At 38.4% G+C, this 20,458-nt stretch overlaps 1 pseudogene; it reads right to left on the reverse strand.

Annotated features, from left to right (window-relative positions):
- Positions 1-56: 56 nt before the first annotated feature.
- LOC104098053 (TMV resistance protein N-like) lies at positions 57-19,135 on the reverse strand (annotated as a pseudogene).
- Between the last annotated feature and the right edge of the window lie 1,323 nt (positions 19,136-20,458).

The raw sequence follows: 20,458 nt of genomic DNA on the forward strand, positions 1-20,458 counted from the left end.
CAAAATTTTATTTTCCCTCCATTTCCCATTCATCCTCATTTTAAGAATATTACATCTTAAAAATAAAACCTCAACAGCGACTCTACTTGTTGCTGTAAATTCTCAATGACAGAGCTGCCCTGAATATTAGAATGTGACCTTTGTTTCTTACCAGAGGAGCAACTAGCTTCATTGATCGCGGAGTCATGGTGTTCACTATTGTCATGTCTGCTCCTCCTTATCTTAGTGCAATTTTCTGTTGACTCATCATTATTTTCCCTCATTTGTAACAAGGCCTCAATCTCAGGTTCATCTTTATTTTTTTTTATAAGGTAAATTGTATTAATCAAAAGGGAGAGAACTCCCATATACACGAAGTATACTAAAAACGTAGAGAATTTACATCAGAACATGATTCTCTACAAGACGCCAAATCTTCTATACAAGTAGGGGCTAAATGAGTGCACCGAAAAGCGATCAAAGATAAAAGACTATTCTTAAGATGTGAAAAAGGAGACTCAATCTTCTCAAAAGCTCTCCTATTTCTCTCCCATATGAGAGCTAACAGGGCGAATTTCCACGTCTTTTGCTTTCTTCTTCTACGAAAACCGCCCCACCTATATAACATTTCCTTTACAGTGCTTGGCATCACCCATTGAACACCAAAAAGATTCAGGATTGACCTCCACAATACAGAGGACACAGGGCAATACAACATAAGGTGATCAACTTCTTCCCTAGACCTTTTACACATGTAGCACCAACTAACAAGTGTAATTCCCCTATTTTGGAGATTTTCAGCAGTCAAGATCACTCCCCTTGCCACTAGCCATGCAAAAAAGTACACCTTCATGGGCGCCCTAGGAATCCAGATCGAGGAGTATGGAAAAGTGGTCTCCTCTCTCACCAACATACTCTGGTAAAAGGACTTTACGGTGAACAAACCATCGCCACACAAGCCCCATCTCCAATAGTCGCAGGATGGCTGGAGCATGTCTTGCCCGTATAGCAGTGCCAACAAGACTTGAAGCTCCGCAATCTCCCAATCTTGCATGTTCCTCCTGAATGAGAGGTCCCATACTACCCCCCCTTCATGCTCCTTGCGAATCTGTTGGACCATCAGTTCCTTCTAGTTTGAAACTCTAAAGACGTGGGGGAAGGAAACTCCACACCACCTATGATTCCAAAAGCTGATTCTCCTTCCATCTCCCACCCTATAAGTGATATTGCCACTGAATGCTTCCCAATTCTTCATGATACTCCTCCACATGCCACACCCAAAAGGTGTTGTGATCGCCTTGGTCCTCCAACCCCCTCCCATTGAATCGTACTTTTCTACTATGACCTCCCTCCATAGAGCATGCTCTTCTACCCCGAATCTCCACAGCCACTTTCCCATTAAAGCTCTGTTAAATACCCTAAGATCTTTCACTCCAAGTTTACCCCATTTCTTTGGGGAAGTGACTGTATGCCAATTCACTAGATGAAACTTTATAATTCCATCCGCCGCATCCCACAGAAAGTTCCTTTGAAGTCGCTCCAGTTTTTCTGTGATGCTCACCGGTGCTTGCAACAGGGATAAGTAATAGGTGGGCATACTCGATAAAGTGCTTTTGATAAGCACTTCCTTACCTCCTTTTGACAAATACTGTTTCTGCCACCCTGCTAATCTTTTTTCAACCCGCTCGATCACTGAATTTCAAACCGTAGTATCCTTATATGAAGCACCCAAAGGGAGGACCAGGTAAGTAGTGGGAAGGGAGCCCACCTTGCATCTGAGAACACTAGACAAGGCATCAATATTAGTAACCTCACCTATCGGGAAAATCTCACACTTGCCGATGTTGATTTTGAGTCCTGATACTAACTGAGACCATTGCAGGACCTACTTCAGGTAGGTCAACTGATCCATATAGGCATCACAGAAAACTAGTGTGTCATCCGCAAAAAGCAAATATGAGACTTTTCGGGCACTGAGCACCCCAATCGGAGCTGAGAATCCTCTCAAAAAACCTCTGCCCGTCGCACGATCCATCATTTTGCTCAGAGCATCCATCACTAGAATGAATAACATGGGGGATAGGGGGTCACCTTGCATGAGACCCCTGGAGCTGCCAAAGAAACCACACGGGCTACCATTAACCAGGACAGAGAATCTGATTGAGGAAATGCAGAACTTTATCCATCCCCTCCATCTTTCCCCAAACCCCATCCGCATCATAATGAAGTCCAGGAACTTCCAATTGACATGGTTGAAAGCCTTCTCAAGATCTAACTTGCATAGTAAGCCGGGTTCTCTATTTTTCCTTCTGGAGTCTACAAGTTCATTTGCCACTAAGGTAGCATCCACGATCCACCTACCTTCCACAAACGCATTTTGGGAGGACAAAACAGTCATGTCAAGAACCTTCTTAAGTCTGTTGGAAAGCACTTTAGAAATAATCTTGTAAATGCTCCCCACTAGACTAATAGGCCTGTAGTCTCTGATACAAGATGCACCTTCTTTCTTAGGCACAATAGTAATAAAGGAAGCATTGATACTTCTCTCGAAAACACCATTCACATGGAAGTATTCAATGGATTCCATCAACTCCCCCTTGATGGTGTCCCAAAAGAGCTGAAAGAAAGCCAAGGAAAAACCATCAAGCTCGGGGGCCTTATCACCAGCACAACACGACACAGCCTCGTACACCTCCTCCTCCTCAAAAATCCTTTCTAGCCACTCGTTATCTCCCTCCCCTATATGGTTGAACTCTATTCCCCCCAAAGTTGGCCTCTAACTAACTTCCTTTTTATTTAAGTTCTCATAAAACTCCGTTATCGCCCCTTTTACCTCCTCCTCTCCCTCAATCCTCACTCCATCCACAACTAAGGACTCTATGAGGTTTTTCCTTCGATTTGCGACCGACACCCTATGGAAATACTTGGTATTCGAATCCCCCTTCTTTAGCCAGAGCGCCCTCGATTTTTGCCGCCAACTAGTCTCCTGAGCTATTGCTAACTCGACTATTTCCCTCTTAACCTCCCCCAATCTCTCTTTCTCAGATTCGTCTAACTCCCCCACCCCTTCCTCTATTTCTAAATCCCCCAATTCATGCATAAGCTCCCTCATTTTAACCTCTACCCCTTCCAAAAACCTCCTTATTCCACCTAATAATATCTCTCTTGAGCAATTTGAGTTTCTTCGAAAGACGGTATGAAGGTGTCCCTGATACCCCATAGCTTGTCCACCATTCTTTCACCTTGTCACAGAATCCTGGCACTTTCAACCACATGTTTTTGAATCGGAAGGGAGCACGCACCCCCTCCCTCTGCATCCATCTAGCAAAATAGGCAAATGATCTGAAGTCAACCTAGGTAAAGGAATCTGCAGCACATTCGGCACCAGCTCATCCCATGAGGGAGATATCAGGAATCTATCAATTCTAGACCTTGAGTTGGAATCCTCCGCCCTGGCCCAAGTAAACCTTTCCCACGACAGAGGAAGATCAATGAGAAAGTGATCATTGATGAAGTTAGAAAACTCCTCCATGGCCCTCGAAATCACACTACCCCCTAATCTCTCCTCCAGGAATCTAATAATGTTAAAGTCTCTCCCTAGAACCCATGGAATGTCCCATTCCCCCATAATATTGGTCAGTTCCTCCCAGAAAGACACCTTGGACCCTTCCCCTACCGGCCCATACACTCCCCCAAATCCCCACTCCACCCCACTCACTCTATATTTGACGAGAGCTGCCAAAGAGAAAACTCCCTTCCTAATCTCCTTTACCTCCAAGCTTCTATCATCCCATATAAGTAGGATACCCCCGGCACTTCCCACTGCTGGGACCCAGTCATATTTCACCCAGCTACCTCCCCAGACACTTCTCACGATCGTATCCGGTAAAACTTCCATTTTGGTCTCCTGAAAACAAACTAGGTCGGCACACCACTCCCTAACTCCCACTTTGATGATGGCCCTTTTGTTTGGGTCATTCATCCCCCTCACATTCCATGAAAGGATCTTAACTTCCATAAGTAACAATAGCCCCCAATTCCCCACCCCCCCCTAGCCGAGGTCCCTTTCTCTTTGTCACACACTCGCCCCCTTCTCTGATACACCACTATATCCCCTAAGTTATTTTGCTTAACACCTTTACACAACTCCTTCCCTGCATCATCGTAAAGGGATTGTTGCTCAATCTCCCTCAATAGTTCTAACACCCTATCTTCCTTCCCTTCAACAGAAACACCTAAAAATTTCCCAAAGTTTAATAGTTTATCCTCCATCCAAAAAGACATATCCCCTCCTCCGATCCTTGACGAAATTGGGCAGGCTTCTTCTATATATGCCCTTTCCTTGCTACTACCAGAGGAATACAAGACCATAGCATTGCTAGCACTAGGAGTTTTAACCTCCGAAATGGTCTCACCGTTTCCTTGGGGGTCAGCAACCTCTGAAATTAATACCCCACTGCTATAGGAATGTCCAGAACCATCAGTAGGGTAGCATGGCGGAAGAGAGCACGGAACCCTTGGCGGCATATTAACTGAAAATACTGGTCCGACACTAACATCAATTGGGGCATGCTCAACAATCTCCCTAGAAGAAGAAGAAGCTTTAAGTGTGGCCTCAGCACAACTAAGCCCAAGAGCAGGTGAGGGGTTGATGGAACCGGGTCCAGCAGAGGCGGTGGGCCGTGGATTAACAGCACCATCCTTAGCTGGTTTTGCCCCTGCAGCAGCGGCCATCGTAGAGGGGCACATGTCACTAGAGCTCGGTGAAGGAGTGCCACTGTGTGAAGCACCTTGGCCAGAGGAAGGAGGAACAACTGTTCCTATATGCTTAGAAGCCTTATCATGCGCAGCTTGAAATAAACTGGGCCCCTTAGGATCAATTCTAATGGAATTGGGGAAAGTTGCTGGGCCCATCTGAGGAGGCCCAGGCCTATACTTGCTGAAAACATGCCCGGCCCTATGATAAGTAGAAGAGGACCGTCCCATTCTGTCTTTCCAGCCCGCCTCACTGACCCATTCACGTCTTCTCCTCCTGTTAAAATTTTGTCTTCCTCCCCCAATTTCAAACCTCCCGTCTCTTCTCGATCTAACGTTTGATTCCGGCTTAATCCCGTGATCCGGTGAACCCTCCCCTCCCCCTCAGAGACTGATTTTCCCTCCCCTCCCTTCTATCTGACCTTCCATTTTCTTCCGTCGCTATCACAGGCATAAAGATAGGGCGAAATTCAGGGCTCAACCGAACCCTATAACTCAAGTAGCCATCTTCCACCACAGTGGAGACATAGATTCTGCCCCCTTTCCTCACCACAATCCTCACTCGCGAGAGATCGTGTAAACTACAAGTGACATCAATAAAACCTCCACAGATTTCCCCTATCTTCTTGAATAGGTCAAGACACCAAAGATGCACCAGGAGACCCACCATGTTGACCACCAATGTTTCGCCAGTGAAGCGAGGGTCAAGACACCCATCATGCTCCACCCATCTGTCTAGATTTAAAAAGTTCCCATTGAACCACCTGTTTCCTCTGACAAGAATTTTTGAAGATTGAGACTTGTCAACAAAACGAAAGAGATATTGAGTGTCCCCCAATTGCGATATTTTCAGCCCGTCCTTGACGTTCCATGCCTCTGCTGCCCAGTTCCTAACAGCCTCCGGAGAACCAACCCATTTGGAGAAAGACCCAATAAGACTAGATTCCAAAAAACCCTTGCGCCTGAGGGTGTGCTCCTTGGACAGCGTGAAGTGCGGCTCCTGTCCTACGTCGAGCTTTCGATGGCATCTTTCCCCAAGTTCTAGGGCTGGCCAAGAGACAGCTTTCATAAAAGACATGTTTTCCAGTTTTCTAGATTCTAGAGAGAAAAAAGAGCTTCTCTATGTACAATCCATCATATTCTAAATGCGGCTGTCCCGGAAAAACTGGCCGGAAAAAGCCTCAATAGTCGGGATAACAGTATTCACAGTGGGTGAAAATAGTATATATGAAGGGAGGAAGGTTTTCTCGTACTGAACACAGGAAACAATCGTCAGAAACTGGGGTTTAAAGGCCGAAAAAAGAAAAAGTCATCGGAATTTGGTGAAACTGGCACGGGATGGCTCGGAAATGCCTCGAGAAGAGGCTGTCTGAAGAAAAAATTTTTGAAAAGTCACCGGAAAAGGCCACACGCGCCGGCGCATGGCTGAAATCTCGCCGGAAAGACAGGCGAGTTGGCGGCGCATGAGAGCTCAGTTGCCGGAGAAATTTACTGGGGTTTGGACGCGGGGAGCTTGGCTCTTGATGGGTGTGGTGGAAAATTAGGAAGAAGAATAGATGGAAGAGGCTCGGCCATAGGAAGCACTGTTGCGAAGGCACTGTTGCGATGGCACTGTTGCGATCCTTCAGGTTCTGAACAAGCCTGTTCGCAATGCTTTTCTTTTTAGTGATTGATCAGTATTCCTTCATCTTTATACAACAAACGAAATCCAAACTCCTTCATTGCTCCAGAAAAAGATAACGTAATAAGACCATAGTCATTTGGTGTTTTTCCATTTGCCTTAGATGGATCCCATAAACAAGCAAGAGGTACAAAGAAAAAATGAATAGTAAATTCTTCATCACATTCTGAATGGTCGAAAAACTCTAGTTCCAGGGTCATCCACGACATCTCATCGTTACAAAAGGGAATCAAGTGGGCTGTGGTGTCAATTAAGCAGCCAGAGTAACATATAGCAAATCCCAAGAAGTTATCGCGTATATACCAATTTTCAAGCAAATTGACTGATACACTACTAACCATTCCCTGAAGGCGGAACCAACTTGGGATCCTCTTCCCTTGATGCAAAATGGTAAACACTCTTTGTGACAAGGAACCTGAAATAAAGATGTCATTTTGATACAAGGTAAGTTGAAACGAATTATAGAACGAATTAAGATCCCTTATCACACAGTCTAGCATGTGAATCTCTAACTCCAATTTCATGCTTCCAAGGATATCAGGAAAATATTCTAAATTAGAACATTTCTGTAGCAGCAGACATTTAAGGGAATCAGTCAAATTTAATTCAGTGAGCTTTTCAAAAACTCCTATGGAATGAGGAACCTCTTCAAGATTCATACAATATAACAGATTCAAAGTTTCCAAATTTGGCATTCCCATGAAATCTGGCAACTCTTTAAGCCTATAACAATATGATAAGTCCAACGATCGAAGAGCACCAAGTTGGGCCATGCTTTGAGGCAAATGCTCAAAATAATTTCCCTTGAGATATAACTCTTTCAAAGAATATAAGCTGCCAATGTCTTCTGGAAGTCCTCCATCTATTAGATTGCAGTAACTGAGATTCAGAAATTTCAATGACCATAACCCTTCAGCCACGGGAGGGAACACAAAGTAAGCTGCAATTTGACCATTATCTGATTCTTTTTTTTGCAAAAGTCAAGGAGTTAAGTTTGTTCAAGCGGACGATGGAAGTTGGAGGCCGTGATATTAAGGTATTGATGGCATCAAGTTTCTCCAAGTTATCTAAATCTCCTATCTCTTTTGGCAAACTTTCAAGTCTGTAGCAAAACGGCACATCTAGACTAACCAAATTTTTCAACCTACAGATGCTGCTTGGAAGAGTTACAAGGTCTTTTAAAAAGCTCAAGTCTAGCTTGGTAATATGAGTTTGGTGCTGGATAGATGATAGGTTTTTCATTTCTGGAAATTTCTGTAAACTAGAGCAACCATGCAATTCCAGATGTTCAAGAGATTCCACGTTAACACATGAAAACCTCTTAAGGCGTTCACACCAAGTCAAATTTAACTCGACAGAGTTTTCTGCAACATCCCAGGAAGTAGTGAAGCTCTTCAAAATTACTGCAAAAACTCAAATCCAAATACTCCAAATTTGGCATCCCCGTGAAATCTGGTGTTCGCATCAGGCTTCCAGAGCCGCTGAGAATTAGCTTTCTTAGAGACGGCAAATGCTATTCAGAAAATGTTTGAATGAGTTTATTGAAATTCTTAGTTAAATGGTGATGAGAATATTTGAAAAAAAAAAGGACTGAAAGATCCCATAGTAATACTATGAGAACAACCCAAAATAATATAAAATACTTCCTCCATTCAATTTTACTTATCCAATATACTAAAAATACATTTTTACTTTAATTGACCCCTATGCTAAATCAAGAGAAAGACAATTTTTTTTTTCATGTTTTACCCTTATAATTAACTACTCATTCCCCAAATCATTTCCCAATTCTTTTGGAAATGCTATCGTTTTATGGGTAAAATTGTAAAATACATACTTCATTTATTTTTTCTTAAAGAAAGTGCAAAGTCAAAAGTGAACAACTAAAAGTGAAAGGAGGGAGTACATTAATTTGAGTTCATGGAATTAATAACCTATTTTCATTTAAAGACTTGCATCATAATTCTAGGACAAACATAGAACAGGTGAAAGCAATAATATTTGCTCATTAATAAAGGATAAAGATGGTTAGAGAGAAAAATAAAAATAAAGTTGAATTCAGCTATTATACCGTTATTTCCGTCCATAAATGACGCAGTGAACTAGACTGGAGTTTAAGATGAACGAGCCTTTTGGGTTCAAATGTAGATGGCAATGACTCCCAAGGATAGCAAAACCAGACAAACCAACGCAAGCTGTTGGGCAAATACTCAATGGAACCATTATGGAAAATGGAGCCAGCCCGGATCCTCTGTAACTCATCACGTATATATAATATCCTAAGACTTTTCATATTTCTCATGCCCTCTCTGCTAAAACATAGTCCTTTAAAACAAAGAAACCAAATTGCTTCCATTGCCTTTGTCCCCTGGTAAAAAGATTATTAGCTTACAAAGTATAGCTTCAAATGTCAGTAATAAATCTCCTTGCCAATATGACCTATGTTGCTCGAACTCGCCAAAAATATTATCGGGTACGTGTTAGATCCTTCAAAAGTAGTGTATTTTTGAAGGATTCGACACGGGTGTGACATTATTTTGGAGAGTCCCACAACATAGAATATGACTACACAGAGTGGCTAATTTCATCACGTTTTGTATTTATTATTGCACTTTAAGTTCTTGAAAAACACCATTAAATTTTTTTAAGGTACAGTATTAGCTAGGTCTTTTTCAAGAAACATGTTGCTTAAGAGAAATACTTTGTATAATTAATTCTTAATTCTACTTTGTTTGTAATAATATTTTTTCTAAGACCTTCTTTAGAGGCAAGTAAAGTTTTTCATGCAATACCAATAAATTGTAGTAGTTTTTTAACATTAAAAATAATCAATGGTAACAAGAATCCCCATTGAGTTATTATGTATAAAATGTCATACAAATCTCAAGTAATCAGAAGAATGATGGATTAAACAGATTAAGTGCCTACTAGACTAATTCATGGCTTAATAACATCAGTATAATGGATTAGGCAACGCTAATTAAAGTGCCTACTTGAGGACTTAGGCAACATCAGGCAATTAATGTTACTTTTTATAATCTTACTAAAACAACAATTAAAATGACTTACATGCGAGAATATGAAGCAAGAAGAACATATAATTGAAATTGCTGACCCTTTTATGTATTTGGAATATGAAAAACAGAAATTGAATATTAGTGCAGTGTTTAGCCTACTTACCGTATTGCTGATCATCACTTCTTCGAAATCTTCAGCGAGCCATAGTCTGCTATGTTCTCCCGGATCCTTTTGCATGTTCACTACATATTTACCCATATCTTGTATTAAGTCATGCATTTCAATCGTATCTTTTTCGGAGATGAACACAAGAGATTTATCAATTAGGACACGCAATCCGATTCAGCTCCATAATCACAGCTCTCAAGAATTTGCATGATCTCATCTTTTTTTCTCCCTCGTAAAAAGCATGTTATATCTAAAAATATCCTCTGTTCTATGGGCTCTAATCCATCATAACTAATTTTGAGCTTGTCAACAATTTCTGAATTAGAGTATTTTTTTCATTTGCATTATAGTACTTTTCCACTCTGTTATATCCCTCTTATGCAAGAAAGAACCCCACACTTTCAGCTCTAAAGGAAGGCCTTTAGCATGACTTACTACTTCCAACGTTAGCTCCTCAAAACACTCGTATGGAATGTTAGGATTGGGAACTCGGGTAGTACAGAATTTAGCCAAACAACGGTAAAATGACAATAACAAAGACAATGAAAGTTGATGATAACATCAATTAAAGAATATAAAGAAGACACAAATTTAACGTGGTTCGGTCAAGGTGACCTACGCCCACAAGCGGAGAGGAGCAATTTCACTATACCAACAAGAGTACAAAATTAGAGTAAATACTCTAATTAATCCCAAATACCCCAAAGAGAATAACCTCACAAGATCACTCCAAAGAAAGGGTTCACACAAGTGTTTCCCAACACTCACTCTCTTACAAAATACTCTATAATGAAATAAAGGAGGAGCAAGAAAGACAAGAGTGAAAAGCTCTTGAATTTGTGTGTTTACAAATGAGGAGAAACTCCTCTATTTATAGCAAGAAATCATTGGCCTAATAATGGATATTATGTCATGGCAAATGTCATGATCCACAAATTTGTTATAATGGATATTATGTCATGGCAAATGTCATGTACCACAAATTTGTTATAATGGATATTATGTCATGAAAAATGTCATAAAAATTTGGCCATATTACAAATCTCTACCTTGGCCTAATTTCGGCTTATATATAGTAAATTTGCTCCACCTTCTCCGCAAAAATCCCAATGGGCAAAATCATTCTTCATAAATGCCAATCAAGTTCAGGCAAAGCTTGAACTTGGTCACTAAAAGAGGTTTTGTGAACATGTCAGCATGATTGTCTCTAGTGTTGATCTTCTGAACAGAGACTTTTCTTTCAGCAATGGTTTCTTGGATGAAATGATACTTTATATCAATGTGCTTCGTCCTCTCATGATACATTTGATCTTTAGTCAAGTGAATGGCACTTTGACTATCACAGAAAATGGTAATACCACTTTGGTGTAAACTGAGTTCCGCAAATAGACCCTTCAACCATAAAGCTTCTTTGGTCGCCTCGGTCACTGCCATATATTCTGCTTCGGTAGTAGATAAAGCTACTACATGTTGTAATGTAGCTTTCCAACTAATAGCGCAACCACCGATACAAAATACATAGCCTGTCAGGGATCTTCTTTTGTCAAGATCACGTGCATAATCTGAGTCTACAAAACCAACCAAAGTGTTAGTATTTCTCCCAAACTCCAAACATGTGTTTGAAGTAACTCGCAAGTATCTGAGAATCCATTTCACAGCATGCCAATGTGCTTTACCAGGGCAAGCCATATACCGGCTTACCAAGCTCACTGCTTGTGAAATATCTGGACGTGTACAAACCATTGCATACATAATACTGCCGACTGCACTGGAATAAGGAACCTGTGCCATGTACCTCTCTTCTTCCTCTGACTGCGGTGACTGAGCAGCTGATAACTTAAAATGAGCAGCAAGAGGGGTACTAACTGGTTTAGCATCTTTCATGCCAAACCTCTCCAAAACTTTCTCCAAGTACTTCTTCTGGGTCAGAAATAACTTGTTGGCTTTTCGATCTCTTTTGATCTCTATGCCAAGGATTTTCTTAGCTGCTCCCAAATCTTTCATCTCAAATTCACTTTTCAGCTGACTTTTCAAATTGTAAATTTCTGTTAAATCCTTAGCAGCAATGAGCAGGTCATCAACATATAATAATAGGTACACAAATGAACCATCAGTTAACTTTCGGAAGTAAACACAACTATCATACATGCTCCTCGAATAACCATGACCCAACATAAATGAATCAAACCTTTATACCATTGTCTTGGAGACTGCTTTAATCCGTACAAGGATTTCTTCAACAAGCAAACATGATCTTCTTTTCCTTCAATTTCAAATCCTTCGGGTTGATGCATGTATATTTGTTCCTCAAGTTCGCCATGTAAGAAAGCTGCCTTAACATCAAGTTGTTCTAATTCCAAATCATACATGGCAACGAAGGCAAGCAATACACGAATAGAGCTATGTTTAATAACAGATGAGAAAATATCATTAAAATCAACTCCTTGTACCTAACTATAGCCCTTTGCAACTAATCGTGCTTTATACCTCGCATCTTCAACCCCTGGAATGCCATCCTTTTTCTTGAAGACCTATTTGCAACCAACAATTCTTTTTCCTGATGGAGGTTTCACAAGAGACCAAGTACCATTCTTGTGGAGATACTCAATTTTTTCTTAATTGCAATCAGCCACTTGGCTAAGTCAGCACCAGAAACTGCTTCTGAATATTTTGATAGTTCTCCAATTTCTTCAGTTTCCTGTGCAACTGAAAAAGCAAATGCAACATAATCTCCAAACCTTAATGGTTGTTTACCTTCTCTTTTTGGTCTATGTTTGGCTATAGAATACTCCTCTTCTTCTGGTTCAACTTCAGGAGTCTCAACTTCAGGAATTTCAGCTTCTGTCTCAATTTCAGGAGTTTCAACTGTATTTTGCTCCAAAGTTGATGAGTTTGGCTCAGAAGGAATGCCAATCTCAATCTCCACCTGGTTCTGTGTACTCTTTCATTTATCTATATTACAAGAACTAGAAGACTCTTTTCTAGAATGCAACATAGAGGATTCATCAAAGATTACATCTCTACTAATTATAAATTTTGGTGCCGTGGGATCAGGATACCATAGTCGGTATCCTTTCACCCCAGATGCATACCCAAGGAAAATGCACTTTTTAGCCCTTGGCTCTAATTTTCCATCATTTACATGCATGTATGTAGGGAAACCAAATATCTTTAAATCAGAATAATTAACAGGAGTACCTGACCACATTTTCTCTGGAGTCTTAAAGTTCAAAGGTGCAGAAGGAGCTCGGTTGATAATATAACAAGCTGTACAGATAGCTTCTGCCCAAAAGGCATTTGTCAACCCAGCATTTAAAATCATGCAACGAGCCCTTTCCAAAAGAGTTCTATTCATCCTTTCTGCCACACCATTTTTCTGAGGTGTCATTCTCACAGTACGATGTCGAGCAATTCCTTCATTCTTGCAAAATTCGTTGAATTCATCATTACAAAATTCCAAGCCATTATCTGTTCTAAGCCTCTTAACCTGTTTTCCTGTTTGCTTCTCAATCAAAACTTTTCATTGTTTGAAATTTAAGAAAACATCACTTTTATTTTTCAGGAAATAAACCCAAACTTTCCTTGATTAATCATCAATGAAAGTTAACATATACCTGGCACCACCTTTTGATGGGGTACGTGAAGGACCCCAAAGATCTGAATGAATGTAATCCAAAGTACCTTTTGTTCTATGAATCGCTGGAGATTTGAAGTTGACTCTTTTCTGCTTCCCGAACACACAATGTTCACAGAACTCCATATTTTTGGTACTTTGGCCACATAAAAGACCTCTTTTACTGAGGATGGAAAGACTTTTTTCACTCATATGCCCCAATCGCATATGCCACAATTTGGTGATATCAGAATCTGATTTATATGATATTGAAACTGCAGCAGCACCTGTAACAGTAGATCCCAAAAGAGTATACAACGTACCAGATCTGCGTGCTTTCATAATCACAAGAGCACTATGAGAAATTTTCAGAACTCCACCTTCACCTGTGTACTTGCACCCAAGAGATTCTAGAGTGCCCAAAGAGATGAGATTTTTCTTCAAGTCAGGAACATGTCTAACATCGGTGAGAGTTCTCACCACACTATCATGCATTTTGATTCGGACTGTACCTTTTTCAATAACTTTGCAGGCAGCATTGTTGCCTATCAAGATAACTCCACCTCCAATAGATTCATATGTGGTAAATAAATCCCGACTGGGACACATATGATAAGAACAACCCGAATCTTAAATCCACTCATTGTTAGATTTGAAACTATTATTAGTTGCTAAAAAAATAGTTCCCTCAGTCTCATCAACAGCTACACTTGCTTCGGCAGTATCAGTATTTTTGTGCTCATTTTTCTTTTCTGTATGCTTTTCTTTGTTTTTCAATTTAAAGCATTCAGAAATAATGTGACCTTTCTTATGACAATATTTGCACATGACATTTCTGTATCTAGATTTTGACCTTGCTTTAGGTTTCTCACTCCTTGAATCTTTCTTATTGGATCTACCTCTTATGAATGAGCTTTCCCCTTAGTTCCCCAGTAATATCTTTATCTATTTGTTCTTTTGATTTCAAAATAGATTTGATATCTTTATAAGAGATATTATCCTTTCCATAAAGCATAGTATCTCTTATATGTTTAAACGACTGGGGTAAGGAAATAAGCAATAACACAGCTTGATCCTCATCTTTGATTTTAGCATCTATGCTACTTAAATTCATAAGAAGAGAATCAAAAGTATCAAGATGAGTAAGTATAGAGGTACCTTCAGCCATACGAAAAGTGTAGAGTTTTTGCTTTAGATAAAGTCTGTTTTCTACTGTTCTTTACATATATAGGGTTTTAAGTTTTTCCCATATTTCTTTGGCTGAGCTTTCTGCTGCAACTTCACGCAAAACCTCATTTGAAAGATTTAAAATAATACCTGCTTTTGCCTTTTTGTCTATGACGACAAACTCCTCGTCTATCATTTTATCCGGCATCTTCTCCTTTCCTTGTAGTGCCAAATCTAAGCCATCCTGAATTAGGATAGCTTCCATATTTAATTACCACATTCCGAAGTTTTCAGTTCGGTCAAATTTCTCAACATAAGACTTTGTTAGAATTATTTTGGCTATTTAAACTAACCCGGTTAGATCTGGTTCTGATACCAATTTGTTAGGATCGAAAACCTGGGTAGTGCAAAATTTAGCCAAACAACGGTAAAATGACAATAACAAATATAATGGAAGTTGATGATAATAACAATTAAAGAATATAAAGAAGACACAAAATTAACGTGGTTCGGTCAAGGTGACCTACGTCCACAAGCGGAGAGGAGCAATTTTACTATACCAACAAGAGTACAAAATTAGAGTAAATACTCTAATTAATCTCAAATACCCCAAAAGAATAATCTCACAAGATCACTCCAAAGAAAGGGTTCACACAAGTATTTTCCAACACTCACTCTCTTACAAAATACTCTATAATGAAATAAAGGAGGAGAAAGAAAGACAAGAGTGAAAAGCTCTTGAATTTATGTGTTTATAAATGAGGAGAAACTTCTCTATTTATAGGAAGAAATTCTTGGCCTAATAACGGATATTATGTCATGGCAAATGTCATGATCCACAAATTTGTTATAATGGATATTATGTCATGGAAAATATCATGAACCACAAATTTATTATAATGGATATTATGTCATGGAAAATGTCATAAAAATTTGGCCATATTACATGGAACATCTTCCTTAAAAGCGTATCGATTGAACAATCGAATAGCTTCATGGTCAGCTAGTGTAGTCACTTCATATAATGCATCCTTCTTCCCTATCAAATGTTTGTCTCTAGTTGTTGCAATAATTCTACTTCCATTGCCGAACCAACCAAGATCCCCGGCTAGGTACTCCAAATGGTCTCTGTGATCTATGTCATCAAGCACAACTAAAACCTTCTTAAAACGAAGTCTTCGAGCCATCAGGTGCTTTCCGTCCTCCTTATTATTCATGGAATTAGCATTTTTCCTTAACAGTTCTGAGAGAAGGATATTTTGTAAAGAATGCATTCCATATTTGTTTTTTCTTTAACATCCGCAAGGAAACAAGTACCTTCAAATCGATACGAAAGAGTATCAAATATAGCTCTTGATATTGTTGTTTCACCGACTCCCCCCATGCCCCATATCCCTACAATCCGAACATCATTGATTTCTATCTGTAGTAGGGATTTTACTTCCTCTAAAGGTGGATTTATTCCCACAATATCTTGCAAATAAGATGAAGAAAACTTGCATAACTTGGAAATTTGGTCAACGATCTGCTGAACACAGTCTGATTCAATTCTACAAAAAATAAGAACATTGTTGATATAATACAGGTAAGAAAGTCAATAACAAAAAGTGTTTCACAGTGTATAGTGCATAATTATGATAAAAAGGACACATAAATCAAACTCTTGAAGAACCAATCAAAATAGTATCTATGCAACAATAGAATTGAGTAATTAAACTCATAAGCTATGTCTTCTTACTTATAGAAGCATATACAATCAACCATCAATCTTCTTTTAGAAAAAATGAAAAATTTATTTATAGAATCTATTTAACTCATTTTTGAGGTATAGAATATGTGTAGCTAGTCTTCATAGAAGCATCCAAATTTGAATGCAAAGTATTCCCTCTGTTCCAGCTAACGTGTTTTTAACTCACCTGTCACGAATATCACAACCTTTGAGATTTTCCGCTTCAGTTAAAGCACTCCATCTTTGTACCTTCTGCATTCCCTCAACATCATCCTTAAACTTTGATTCATGTTTGTAAAAGGCTTCAGCAAAGCTCTGCTTTTGGTATCGAATTATTGATGGATCCACATTATAGAAAACCGGTATGACAGTTTGTTCAAATTTAGTCTTGCATTCCATGATCTTCACTAGTTCATCCAAGCACCACCTCGATGTACCATAATTCTTTGAGAAAATGATGACAGCAACTTGAGACTCTTCGAAAGCTTTACAAAGTTCTTCTGAGATGGATGCGCCATGCTCTAGCCTTTGTTAGCTTCAAGGTTTTCCGTATTAATTTTAATGATACCAAACCAACATAATTATTAATGAAAGAACATTTACTTGTGGTAATCTTATTTTTGCACAGGTTTATTTAAGAAAGAAGATGCTGGTAAAGATTCAAACAAATATGGGAAAGAGAATATCTTGTGAGGAATTTATCAAGGAAGATTATTTAGAGATTTAATCTCCAAGCGTCATAGAAGGAATAATATTTGAAGTGAAATTTCAAATATTGAATGGCTTACTACAATATCATAAGAAGATCTACCGAAATTATGGAAGGAATATCTTGAAAAGAAGATTGCTAAAATCTTGGAGAAGATCTATTTTTTTGTGCAAGGAAGATCCTATTTGGAAAAAATACTACAAGGACAAGGAAGAATATATTCTCTATAGAAAGAAAATATATTATGAATATAGTACATTCGATATTATGGAAAGAGATTATTTTTCAAGACCTACTAAAGGAACATTGGAAAATTATGGAAGAATGCTTCCTAAAGTTTTGGACAAGATTTACTACGTATGGAAGAAAGGAATATTCTTACTACAATATTATAGTAAGAAATTATATTTCCAAGAACAAAGAAGAGAATCACAGAGAATGGAATGAGGTTAAATATGGGACATGATCTTGCACAAAAGGAAAGAAGGTAGCTAATATTCTAAAAGGAATATTCTGCAAGTTCTTACATAGGTAATGAATAAGGAGATGTTGGTGATGAGTTATAAAAGTTCAATCATTAAAGAATCATTCCTTAAATCAAGATTCTCTCCTAATGAGATAAAGAAGCCCAAGTCCAAGCATAGTAAAAAGAATCGTCAAAGGTCTGTTATATTATATAGAGGAGATTTGCTATTCAAATACATTTTGAAGCATTCATTTTATGGAAAGGGAATTAATGTTGTCTCTGGTACAAAATGAATATCATGCAACGGTCAAATCTTTAAAAAAAAACCCAAGCACTTCAACTATGAGGAAAATCAGTAATTCATATCAAGGAAGATCTTCAACAAATATGAAGTGAAGATACTGCATCAAGAGGAACAACTATTTAAAGAAGAGTTGAAGACATTTCGTAGCACCAGCTTCGCAGACAACTTTCCTACTCTCTCTACACCTTAGTCAAGCACTGTATTCTTCAGTTTACTAGTGTCATAAAAGATAGAGAGAAAGGGAAAACTACTGAGAGGTTGCGTCATTGTTCATTTCTTTGGTGAACGAGTGAAAACCAAAGTGTCGTTGTTGGTGAGCGAGTGAAACTCAACCTTGTCAACGTTGGTGGTGATCGCTAAAAACCACAAAGGCTGTACTCAATTCAATTTACGAAGAGATCTAAAAGACAACACTCTTGCAATACAAGAGGACTGGATTAGGATACCACATTGGTTCTGAACCAGTATAAAAATTCCGGTGTTATTTATTTTACTGCTCTCATATTTTACACTTTACTGTTTGTTGTGAGTAGTATCTGTTTAAATAGAAAAGACTAATAGTTCTGTGCAGGCTATCTTCGCATCAGTCGACTAAGTCTATACCATAGTCAAACTAATTTTTTAGCAGGCGTACAATTCACCGCTCCCCTCTTGTACTTTCAGCCTTTTGTCGTCTTGAAAGGTGAATATGCCCCTATTTCTCAAGCCTTCATATAAGTGCCCTGTAAATGTTTTACGAGTATCTTCACCTCTAAAACTTAGGAAAGCATCGTACTTCCATCCAGGACAGTACTGTGAATTACTCGCGAAAGAAGAAGATGATGACATGGATTCAGTTTATTGGTTGATATGAAAAAAAACTGTGTGGATAGATTGTGGTCGTGTTAAGAGATCAGCTGAATAGCTGATGATATTTCAGAAAAATATTACATACAGCAGAGAAGAATAAGCAAGTATCACTTCAAATATGAAAGCTTCTAAGACGATGGGCACTACTCCAGTTGAATAAAACTATTGCTATTGGATCTAGTCAACTGATATATATATCTATATAGCATTATATGTGGTACATTTTTATTGAATATTAATAGAAGTAAGTAGTAGGAATTTTCTGTAAAGCTTCTTAATCTCTTTCTCCAGTTGATTAGAATTATTGTTTATTGAGTTTTCTTTGAACTGTATGTAATAGAATGTATTAGGAAACCAAAAGTCCACTATAAGATGTACACAATGAGCAGCTAAAAGTACAAGCCGATGAAGAAACAAAGAAAACAATATGCCCAGTTGAATAGAATTATTGCTCCAAAGTTCAAATACTATGTCTACTTAATTCTATGCAAAATGGCAATAGAAAGAATCAACTAATTAAGTAAATTACCTTGTAATTCTCTTCCGAAAGAAAATTGTATATCCCTACGACTGTTGGAGCAAAAGTTGTTAGACCCAGAGTCGCAGTCTTCCTCTATCTCTGCCCATTTTCCTCCTCTTCTTTCAGTTTCTTAACTTCTTTTTTCCTTTAGCCCTTTTCTTTGGGCTGTGTGTTTTTGAGTGTGTGTTTGGGGGAAAAATGTGTTAAAAAAGATATGTAAGTGTTGTGTGTTATGAAAATAATTATATTGTAGATGTCCATTTATTACTCTGCTATAGATAATCTTCCTGAAGAAGATTATCCATTCATTACTCTGTTGAAGTTTATCTACAAGCAGCTGATACGGGCAGGTTGCAAGTAACTCAATGAAAATGAAATGATTTGCAGCAGTTTCTTATTAAACAGGCAGGTGCAAGAAGCTCATGCAGACAACTTACAAGCAGCTAAAGAAAAGCATTGCAGCTGCTTCCTTTCTTCTATAAATAGAGGAGTTGTGAGTTCATTATGAACATAACTTTGAAAGATGAATAAAATATCAATCTCCCTCTATACTTGTCTTCATTTTATTTATTTTATAGTCTTTATTTTATAACACGTTATCAGCACGAGACTCTGCCATCTCGAACAAATAGTCTGAGGTACGAAGCAAGAACAAGGCATGAGCAAAAGGTCAGCGCCGGACCCGGTGTCAGTGCTACGAGCATCGTACAGTTTTATCTGCTTGGGATTTTGGCGGAAGAGGTTTGTCCAGGACACCATTACTTACAATAAAGACAAACTCTTACCACTTCTGCAAACTATCGATTGCAAAGTCACCAAGTGTGGCATTGAAGATTGACAATCTGGAGTAGTTAAATTTGCGTAATTTAATTTGAGCCTTCTGCTTATATTTTTATATCTTTATCATCGTTTGCTTGGTTATATATTACGTATACAGTACCTATTTTGGTATTTGTTTTCATCCTTGTCATCTTAATAAAGGATTACAAAGTGGATAACATTGTTAGATCCACTTAAACTCTAGCAGAGTTTGTAAGAAATATACAACCACCAGAAGTGGTTATGTTTCGTATATCTCATTATAACTAAATTTTGTTAACCACCAGAAGTGGTATATGGCTATGACCACCAGAAGTGATAATTTAGACTTTCTATGGTTACAATTAAAGATAAGCTAGAGAAATATTCTTTATATTACATGCACACCTCGATTTGCTCATGAAGTAGTAAATATTTTAAAAGAGGTTGAAGCATCACAATTTGATGTGATTAATGCGCGTTCAGATAATTATGTTCGATTTCCTGAAGGATGAGAATTTTTGATAAATATTAATCTATTCCCTGAAGTGAATGTGATAATATTAATAAAGTCGTAAATATGAACGCGCTCTTGTTGTAAATATATTACAATTCACCTCCAGAAGAGTTAATATGATTGAGAGAATATATACTCAATATTTCCTATTTTAAATTTGCTCCTGAAGAAGTAACACAATTGAA

Source organism: Nicotiana tomentosiformis, chromosome 5 (assembly GCF_000390325.3).
Source record: "Nicotiana tomentosiformis chromosome 5, ASM39032v3, whole genome shotgun sequence".
In the NCBI taxonomy this organism is placed as follows: domain Eukaryota; kingdom Viridiplantae; phylum Streptophyta; class Magnoliopsida; order Solanales; family Solanaceae; genus Nicotiana; species Nicotiana tomentosiformis.